At 37.9% G+C, this 11,312-nt stretch overlaps 1 long non-coding RNA gene across 1 annotated transcript; it reads right to left on the reverse strand.

Annotated features, from left to right (window-relative positions):
* Positions 1–1,177: 1,177 nt before the first annotated feature.
* LOC110777366 (uncharacterized) lies at positions 1,178–4,310 on the reverse strand. Its single transcript, XR_008923381.1, has 4 exons — positions 3,894–4,310; positions 3,685–3,731; positions 2,877–3,167; positions 1,178–1,477 (listed from the first exon to the last, which is right to left on the reverse strand). It is a non-coding gene; the product is annotated as an uncharacterized lncRNA (long non-coding RNA).
* Positions 4,311–11,312: the final 7,002 nt, after the last annotated feature.

The raw sequence follows: 11,312 nt of genomic DNA on the forward strand, positions 1-11,312 counted from the left end.
CTTAATCTGAGTTATTTGGTGCGTATCTATTTACGACGGAATGCGTCTGGGCCCTTTACGAACTCTAGGTTCGTTATGAGTTTAATTAATACGTGACTCCCATTTTCGAATCATATTAGGAATAGGATTCTCTCATAATCTCTATCTCATTTAGGATTTATGTTGGAGTGCAACACCTAATTCTGACAGGTTTCTATCTTTTATGACTTGCCACTTTTAACAACTATCCATTACGGCAGTTACTATTTTTAGCAGGTTTCCATAAATAGCAGGTTTCTATAAATAGCAGGTTTCGGTTGAAATGAAAAGGGGAATTGAGATTCGTTATTTTATAGGAGATGCATTGTCAAGTGGAGATTTATGCTTTCATCATCGTACCTTCCCTCTCGAGAATGGGGACAAAAGTAGGTGTCTACACTATAAAAGCAGTTATTGGGCGTACTATGAATCAAAGTGAGTGTTCATAGATTGCAAGAATGGATTGTCCTCCTATCTTTGATAGGATATGGTGTTGTTGTGTAACAAGGCCTCTCGGAGAGTTAGATACTGTAAAACGCATGGCCGCACGAAACGATAAATAATATATCGGAAATATATTAAATCGCGAATACGAATCCTAAAACCAGCCAACCCACGAATCGCGAACCTAAAACCAGCCAACCCACGAATCGCGAACCCAAACTCGTACCCCTAGCGAACCACGAATTAGGTAAATCTGTTGCAACTACAAATAAGTCTCAAAATGCTACACATTATGTGTTAAGTTGGAGATGGATTGCCCTGTATGTGGTTAGATCATGAACAAACTCTACCACCGAGCAACAGATCGTGAAGAAAATAGATCCAAATATCGAAAAAAAAAAGAGTGAACAGTCCTATAATGTGAGCTACTGCTAAGTTTTTTGTACTCCCAAAATCATGGAATAAAAACTTAAAACAATGACACTTAAATTAAAATAAATCAGTTTCATATTAATACAAACCCCTGTTAATAAGTTTTTAACTCCACCCCTTCAAGGTCATAATAATTCATTCTTCGTTTTTGAAAATATGTTCACTTACTCAAATTACTCAACACACAGTAGCTAAAATGCACAATGCACAACAGAGAGAAAATGAATAAGCAAGAAATTTTCTTCTTTCTATATTCCAAGAAAAAAGAGCAAGGAAATAAACCTTCATCCACTTTCAGGACCGGTCTTTAAAGGAGATACTGCAATATTCTCCACCGACAGAGCAGCAGCGGCCCCTTATACGTGCTTACAGTTTTACCTTCACCAATCTCCTTGACTTCGTCCAAGCAGTCACCACCAGACTCAGAGCAATATCTTTTGTTGATCTCATTGAATGGCCTTAACCATCATACAAACAATGAACCCGATATACAAATACGTTTCATCATCGAGTCCAAAGGCCGAAGGGAACCTCCCTTGGTATCACTGCAACAACCTTCTTAGAGAGTCCACCTGATTTTCACCTGGAAACAATGGCTTTGCATCAACAAGATGATGTAGTGATACCAAGGGAGCCATGGGATATGCATCTAGAATACCATAAACGTCTCTTCTAACGTCAAGCCGATGACACAAAACAAAAAAAAACTATAATCTACCATAGAAACAAGCAAACATCAAAAACATCAGCATTCACAGCAACCAAAATCCTCAAAAAAACCCAATTAAACCCTCCTTAAGCCCTAGAAATTCATAGTTAAATTCAAAAACAATATTCGCAACAAAATCGCAAACTAAATTCGTATAATTTATAAATTATATGCACAACAAAATTCGAGGAATAATCAGCATACATTCGCACAATAATCTACATATTTTTGCATAATAAATCGAATTAATTCGCAGCAAAATCCTCTGTAAGTCATAGATAAATTGAGCAATAATTCGCATAACAATTTGCACAAAAAATTGCAGATAACAGAAAAATTATCAAACAGAAACCACAAATTTCGAACAAAACCAAAAATTCAGAACTTGAGGAGAGAAATTTGAATAAGCTCATATTAAGAAAACCCCAAATCAAAACCCTAAGCAACATTTCGAAGTGCCACAATTAATTACCAGATAAATAGTTAATTTAACTAAAATTATGAAGCATTCAAGAGAGGAGACGAACATAGCACAATAACTGGTAAAGAGTGTTGAGAACAACAATAACTGCTACAATCTTGACATGAAATAAGGCAAAAAAAGGTACAGTGACTTCCTAAAACTTGCAATATATATATCCTGTGAATCACACGAATAGCCTGTGAATAAAACTAAGCAATACACAGGACAAGCTCCTAGAGTATAAGGCAAAAGAAAATAAAATTATATTGGACCAAGATTCAGATATTAAACTGAGGATAGAGAGTTAATGAGCTAGCTAACTTGGTATACTGTATATACTAAAAAAATAGTGTGGTTGTTTCTATTTGTGCTAGATTAAGACTTGTACTCCTTAAACAATGACTTTTAAAGTTAATTGGTTCATCCATGTGAACATTCTAATTAAAAATAATGCCAGCTATAGCTCTTTGACTTAAATGATTCATGATCATGTTATTACTCCTTAGGAAATGTGTAGAGCATCTCTGGTTGACTTGACTTGATAAATTCAATGTTAACTACTCCTCGGGAAATGTGAAAAGCATCTTGAATTAGTTCTTTAACAATGGGGTGAAATGCCATAAATAAAGCCAAAGAAGTCATATTCTATCCTGATACTAAATTCACAATATAAGAAGTACACTTGGGATACAGAGTTACACACTTAAGGACATATAACTATATACATCATCTAATACTACAGGACTAGATGCTCATACTTATAACAAATGATATACTGATTATATGGTAATGGAAAACAAAGAAACTTACAGTTAGAAGAAACACCTTAAGATTTGGTCAGCCAACTTCTAAAAATAGGCTCTAGCCAACTACGCAGCCTCCACAAGTTGAACCATCTGAAGAAGGGCAGTCTCTGATCCAACATCTGTACCCTTTACTATGATGCAGCTAATCTCACTTACAGTCCCGCCATTGACCTTTTAGCAGCATTTTGCGGAAATTACATGATACCAAAACCGAAATGTCATACTCGATTAGGACCTTACCACCAGGTCCTTTAACAACTAGAGTTTGTTACATTGTTCACAGGGCTTATAAGATCTACAAAAGGCAGCAAAAACAAACAAATAAAAAGAGGGTAAATTTCCATGAACCATCTGAAAGAGAAGGCAAAGTAGATCGAAGAAGAGAGGAAACGCCATGAAAGAGAGAGGATAGAAGGAGGACACTGTCTCACAAATTTCCAATAGCATCCATTCCCACCATTTATTACCAACAATCAAACGGGCAATAAAAACCATCCAAAACTCTACTCTTAGTTAAGGAATTAGAGAATTCACCAGCAAAACGGCACAGCTCAACATCTGTCAATATGACCATAATATACAACTTAAGAACACATTTCGTCTTTTTGAGGTTCAAATACAATGGATTACTCTAATAGCACAACTTTCATTCCTGAGCAACCATAAAACAATTAGAAAATAAACATAGCATCAGCTCTGATAGCTTGATTGAATTCATGAGTAATACATTCCAATAGGAAATCAACTAGTGTTTCGAATAGCAGAAAATAGAGTGATTCAAGTGATTCAAAATAAATTATAGAAAAACATACCTTTAGAGTTAAGAACACCTTGATGATATATGAGAACTCAAATCAATCTGCAACATAGATAAAATTAATCAACAACCAACAACTAGCAAAAACGGAAGGATGTAGATATAGATTCATACCACAATTTTCTTGAAATCGATAATAATTGATAGATTGATTATTTTTCAATCAACTACTTAAAATTTAAAAATAAATCGATTAGAACATACCTAGGAATTGGGAATTGAGGTCAGTCGCCATTGTTATTCCTGGCTTGGCCGCTGCGAGGGTGCGAGGACTTGCGAAGACCTGGGAATTGGGAACTGGGAACAGGTAGTGTTCAGATATACTCCGTACTTGGAGACTTGGAGTGATGAAAACGATCCAGTCTTGATATTATGAAGATGAGATGAGGCGTCGACGTCGCCGGTGAAGACGAGCAGAGGCGTCGCCGGTGAAGTTGACCAGAGGCGTCGCCTGTGAAGTTGTTTGGGTTTAGGGGAGCAGCGAGAAAGGAGAGAGCAAAGGGTGCAGCAGTTCTAAGAGCCGCCCTTCCCACGAAGGAGGAGTGAAATGTTTAATTTTTGATTTTTTTTAACTTACTTCTTGTCAAAGGATGCACTTGTCAAACAAGAGCAACCTTTAAGGGGCCACTTTTGAAGATTTTTCTACTAGTGATGCATGGTTGTGCTCAGATGAATCATAGGCTATGATTATCTGTTTACTCGATCAGTTGAACTCTGAAATTTAGAAATACCTCTGGACATAATAAGGATGACTACTTTTACCTTATGTTCATGAGCAAGCATCACGCGACAAAGGAATTAGGCAATGCACACTTGTCCCTAAGGACAAGTACGTGGGAGACTAAAGGAAATAATGCCCTTGATCCAATTATGCATTCAATGCTAAGTCTAAAAAATGCGGTTCAGTATTAATTAATTAAACAAGTTAATAAATTCAGTGAGATCAAGTGAGCTGAATGCCTAGCTGTAGACACCTACTTTTGTCCCCATTCCCGAAAGGGAAGGTTCGATGATAAAAACGTAAAATCTCCACTTGACAACGCATCTCCTATAAAATAACGAATCTCATTACCCCTTTTCATTTCACCCGAAACCTGCTATTTATAGAAACCTGCTATTTATGGAAACCTGCTTAAACCGTAATGGGTAGTTGTTAAAAGTGGCAAGTCCTAAAAGATAGAAACCTGTCAGAATTAGGTGTTGCACTCCAACATAAATCCTAAATGAGATAGAAATTGCGAGAGAATCCTATTCCTAATATGATTCGAAAGTAAGAGTCACGTATTAATTAAAATCCTAACGAACCTAGAGTTCGTAACGGGCCCAGACGCATCCCGTCACAAGGTTAATACGCACTAAAAGACTCAATTAAATCTCAAATACTTCGGATTCTAGGAATCCGAATCTGACTAAGAAAAACAGCCCAGACCCTATTTTCAACGCTTGGCTCTGGGCGCCGAAATCTTCGGCGCCCAGGCCTGGGCGCTGAAAATACCTGGTACGTGTTTTTTCCTAATTCCTCGTGGATTAGAGTTCTGCAATTCTATCTTTCCACGAACTCTTTTCTATAACTAGGGCCTTAAGTTCGACGGGAAAACACACAGCACACAATTATTATTCCGAGTATTGACTCTAAACCCCTAAGCCTAAGCCTCACGCTGCAAAACTGATCACGCGTTCTGTCGCAATCGATCCATAGATCGAACAGAACGTATCCTGTCCCATAACTTGAGATTCGTTAAATAAAAGGAGAAATAGCAAAGTCAAAGTGGTTAGTTTTCTGAGAACCGTGACACACCGCTCAAGGGTGCGTCGTAATGTGTCCCTTTTCCATGGTTTAATTGCTTTCCTCGCCCTTTTATGAACTGTTAAACTACCTAAAATCTGATTGTTCGATCACGCTTAATAAATATGATATTTTTGGGAAATTGGATTATCATGCTAGGTCCCTTAAAACTGAAGGAAATAATGCCCTTGGTCCAAGTATGCATTCAATGTTAAGTCTAATAAATGTGGTTCAGTATTAATTAACAAGTTAATAATTCAGTGAGATCAAGTGAGCTGAATGCCTAGCTAGAGGCCGCTTCAGTTCAAGTGGAATTAATTATATTAATCCACAGCTTACTCTTGACTGAACCCGTAGGGTCACACAAATAGTACGTAAACGGATCAAGTATTTAATGGCATTAAATACTCCATCTATGGATATTCGGAATCGACGAATCTTGGTTTCAGTGGGAGCTGAGATCGTCACAGGCAAGAAATGAATACTCCGGAAACGATGATATTGCCGGAAACGGAAATATGGATCGTATCGGAAATATAAATATTATCCAAGTCGTAGATGTTGCCGGAAACGGAAACATGGTACGTATCGGAAAATATTATCGGAAATGGAAATATTGCCGGAATCGGAAATATTGCCGGAAACGGAAATATTGTCAGAATCGGAAATATTATCGGAATCGGAAAATAATTCCGGAAACGGAAATATTAAATATTTGTTCGAAACGAAAATTGATTCCGGAATCGGAAATATTAAATATTGTTCGTATCGGAAATGAATTCCGGAATCGGGAATTTAATCGGAAGCGTATCGTACGAATTAGCATCGGACGAGGCCCGCTAGACGAAGGCCCAGCACGAAGCCAGGCCATCGCCCAGCGAGCCAACACGCACCATCGCATGCCAAGCCTCGACCAGGCCCAGCGCAAGGCCAGGCCCAGCCAAGGCCTGTGGCGCGCGCGCGAGAGCATAGCAGCAGTGGGCCGAGCGCTGTGCGCCTAGCGTGGGCCGCAAGGCTTGCGCGGGTGTACGGTGCTCGTGCAATGCTTGTGCGGGAATCCTAAAGCAATCGGGATTCGAAATATGATTAAATCCTAAAATTATTAGATAATGATTATTTAATTAGAGTCCTAGTAGGGTTATAATTAAATAAATTAGTATCCTAATAGGATTCCAAATCCTTTTCCATAACTCTATAAATAGGTGCCTAGGGTCACATATTTATATAGATTATTCAAGTATTCAAAGTGAGTTTTTGAGAGCAAAATTCAGTCATACATTTGCCTATAAAGTGCCGAAAATAATAGTACCTTAAGGGCGATTCTAGTTGGTCAATCTTAAGGCGGATCCGGACGTGCTGTGGACTATCTACGGAGGGACGACACTTGGAGTCCTAAAGACTTGTTCTTGTTCGGTTCGGGCGCAGCTAGGGAAGGCACGCAACAAAGAGTATGCATCTAAACTATGCTAAATGATTATGTGTAAATAATATGTTTTCCTGGCTTTATGGTTTTTCCGCATGATTTATGAATTGTCATATGTATCATAACCTAACAGTGGTATCACGAGCCTCTTATTATTTTCATAATCTAAATTGCATGAACATGGTTAAATATTACAAATTTGCAAGAATTAAAAGGGGTGATTAATTTTCGTAATTGTTAATTAATTGCAAATTGCGTTTATTTAATTATACGTATGCAGTTTTTCTGCAGTTTCTTCGTTACTCATCCAAATCGAGTGAGTTTTGTGTCAATTCCGCATGTAAAAGGCATTCTAAAATTTTGACTTTTCGAAGGTTTTAGTTTTTCGAATGAAAAATTTCGTAAATTTAAGATGTTAAATTAAATATTTGCGATTCTTGTTGATAAATCTTGAATTTTTGATTGACCTACTGTATATGTTTAACAAGTTTGAATGCCTAGCCTTGTTAATTATGCAATCTAATTTGTAATTATGATTAATTTGTTGAAAATTAGAATAATTTAGAATTAATTTGATTTTCATAATTAATTATAATTTAATTAGATACCTATGATTAAAAACCACCATAAAATTTGTAAATTTATGATAAATTTTAAATTTTTATGACCTAGAATTGAATCCATGTTAATCGGAAATCAATTGAATAATAAATTTTCGATTTTTCGCCCTAAAATTATGAAATTAATATTAATTTATTAATTTGTCATTAATTTTAAATATAAATTTTTTAAATTTTATGCGATTCGCTCATATAACTTGCACGCACAAAGCAATGGACGCTACGTGTTACCCTTAAGGGGGTGTTGTATAGTGCGGGCATGTGACGACGAGCAAGGGAGCTCGTCGCCCATGCGGCACGAATGCAATGAGCAAGGCCATGGTGCACGAGCACAAGGCAGCAGCCCTGCCTTGTGTCGTGGGCTATGAGCAATGGACGAATGGGCTAGGGCGAATGCAAGGCACAGCAGTCGCGTGTGGTCAGCAAGCGAGCTGCGCCACAACGCGCACTGCTTCGCGCAAGCGCGCGAAGCCTCGCGCGCAGCGAGCGCAAGCTCGTGTGCCACGAGTGCTACGCCCAGCGTCGATGCCTCGCGCAGCGAGCGCTGGCTCGCACAAAGCGAGCGCTGGCAAGCGCGCGCAGCGAGCGCTGGCCCGCATAAAGCGAGCGCTGGCGAGCGCGCGCAGCGAGCGCTGGCGAGCGAACGCAGCGAGCGATGGCTCGCGTGCATCGAGCGCTGGCGCGCGCGCAGCGAGCACCAGCTCGCGTGGTGCCTTGCGAAGGATAGCAGCAGCAGCGATGCGACACAGCGCATGGGCTGCGCGCACATGGCCAGCGATGGCTGTGTGCGTGTGGCCCATGGGCGTACGTTGCGTAGGGTGTTTGCGTTGCGATTAGATCGTTTTGAAATTTTAATTTGAAATTTTCAGTTTACGTAATTTTAAATAATTTTAAAATTAATAATTTAAATTATTTTCTTGGATTTTAATTTTGAATATTGTAATTATAATAAATTTTATTTATTCTAATTATTTTACTAAAATTAAAATCATGAATTAATTTAAATACGACTGAAATTAAATTAAACTTTTTGGATTCAATTATAAATTTATATGAGCTTTAAATTTTAATTAAATTTGTATGTTTCCAGTTAGACTAGAAATACATTTTTATGTTTAAAATTAGTAAAGCATATGAATTCATTGGTTTAAGTGGGAGCCCTTTTAGTCATAAACTCTTGATTAGGTCTACAAATCCTTAAGGTTAAAACAACTTGATTAGAATTGATAAGGACTGAATAATTGGTAGATTATTGGTGCCCTTGATTAATTGCTGCAAATGTTTACCTGATGCATAATGTGTTTTACTAACCAGCTATGTGGGCCATTCATGATAATGAATGGATGAATGGTATATATTGTATATGTACTGTTTTGCAGGTTATGAAGTGACTAGTATGGCCCAAATAGGATAGAAAATATGGTCTGCGTACCATTAATTTGAATGTAATTGGTCTAAAGTATCAAAGTTGTTTTTCAATTCAAATATGGTCTGCGTACCATCAAATAGTTGCAATTAGTTTTAATTATAGCTTATCCTATTTGAAGAAAATGGTGCCTCCCACGGAGATTTTCAAGACGGACTTTGAAGTTAAAGCTTCAAGATGAAGTCGGGTCATACTAGATCACATTTATCTTATGCATGTTTTAAGTTATTTATTGCTTTTAAATATGTCTTAAAATGCATGAGATCAAAAGCTTGATTATGTTGCATGATTAAGGATTTTAGTTCACTTAAAATCTAACCAACATAGTAAGAGCCTTAAGTTCCAAACTTAAAAAATTGAGTTAAAAGGTGCCATGCCAAAATATACACTTGCTTGGATATCCTTTACATCAATCTAGTAATAGTTTTCGCTCAGCGAGGTGTTACTTATTGGTCCTAAAGGGGCAAGGTACACAAATAATTGTGAGTACATGTTAGTTTTGGTGAAACTCAACGATATAAGTAAGGAGTCCTTTTATGTCGTGGCAAAATCGATAGGTTTACCTAATAAGTTCTTAGACGTACCTATCAACCAAGAATAGTTTCTAGACTATTAGCAAAAGGCTTTTGCTTACCTAAGATGTTTTAGGATTAAGTCGACAAACTGTACTTAGTTCTTCAATGATTTTAGGATCTTGGAATCATTTTATTCACACCTGCCGGAACACATAACTTGAATAAAATGCTTAATAAACATTGAATTATGCATGTATGCTAGAATTTAAGTTTATTAAGAGAAACTGTGAATGGTTATTTATTTGTTTATTCTTTTCAATTGTAGTTTTAAATATGGAAAACAACAATTCATTCAACATTCGATCGATTCTCGAAAAGGAGAAGTTGAACGGGAATAACTTCCTTGACTGGCAAAGGAACTTGCAAATAGTTCTTATGCAGGAAGAAAAGGAGTATGTCCTAGAAGAGGCGATGCCCGAAGCCGCAGGCGACGGGGTCACTCAGGCAGCCCTCAATCGTTGGATTGATGCCAACAAGGATGTGAAATGTCTAATGCTCGCCACCATGAGTGCGGATCTGCAGAAAACGTTCATCAACTCAGATGCTTTCACAATCATCAGTGAGTTGAAGAACATGTTCCAAGATCTGGCTCGAGTCGAAAGATTCGAGACTCATTGGCAAATTCTTGAGACCAAGCTTAAGAAAGGCGAGCCCGTAAGTCCACATGTTCTCAAAATGATTGGACTCATTGAGAATATGAGTCGGCTGGATCAGCAATTTTCTCAGGAAATGGCTATAGACACCATCCTCCATTCTCTTCATAGCGGGTATGATCAGTTCAAACTGAACTACAATATGAATAGTCTGGACAAAACGCTCACTGAGCTTCACGGTATGCTGAAGACCGCTGAAAAGACGCTCAAAAGTGATAAGCAGGATGTGCTTATGGTGCGTGGGGGCAAGTTCAAGAAATCTGGAAAGAAGAGGAATGCTAAGAAAGGTGGCAACAAGGCCAGCCCAACTAAGCAAACTGGCGCCAAATCTGTAAAGAGGAAGGTTAGTCAACCCACTTCTGAATCCGAATGCTTCTACTGCATGAAGAAGGGGCATTGGAAGAGAGATTGCTTGAAGCTAAAGGAAGATCAGAAGAACGGAACAGTCGTTCCATCTTCAGGTATTTTCGTTATAGACTGTATACTTGCTAATTCAACTTCTTGGGTATTAGATACAGGTTGTGGCTCACACTTATGTTCCAATCCACATGGACTAAGAAGAAGTAGAAAGTTAAGCAAGGGTGAAGTCGACCTACGAGTGGGAAATGGAGCACGGATTGCTGCATTAGCTGTAGGAGCTTACTATTTGTCGTTGCCCTCCGGGCTAGTTTTGGAACTGGAAGAATGTTTCCATGTTCCAAGTCTTACTAAAAACATCATTTCAGTTTCTTGCTTAGATGCTAAGGGATTTTCCTTTTTAATAAAAGACAATAGTTGTTCGTTTTATTTTAAAGAGATGTTTTATGGATCTGCTAGATTAGTCAATGGACTTTATTTATTAGATCACGACAAACAAGTATATAACATAAATACCAAAAAGGCCAAAAAGGATGATTCAGATCTCACCTATCTGTGGCATTGTCGATTAGGCCATATAAACTTGAAACGCTTAGAAAGACTTCAAAAGGAAGGAATTCTAGAACCATTTGACTTAGAGGATTATGGTAAATGCGAATCATGTTTATTTGGCAAAATGACAAAGCAACCTTTCTCTAAAGTTGGAGAAAGAGCAAATGAACTATTGGGTTTAATCCATACAGATGTATGTGGACCAATGAGTACAAATGCTAGAGGTGGTTT

This window comes from Spinacia oleracea, chromosome 6, assembly GCF_020520425.1.
Source record: "Spinacia oleracea cultivar Varoflay chromosome 6, BTI_SOV_V1, whole genome shotgun sequence".
In the NCBI taxonomy this organism is placed as follows: Eukaryota; Viridiplantae; Streptophyta; class Magnoliopsida; order Caryophyllales; family Amaranthaceae; genus Spinacia; species Spinacia oleracea.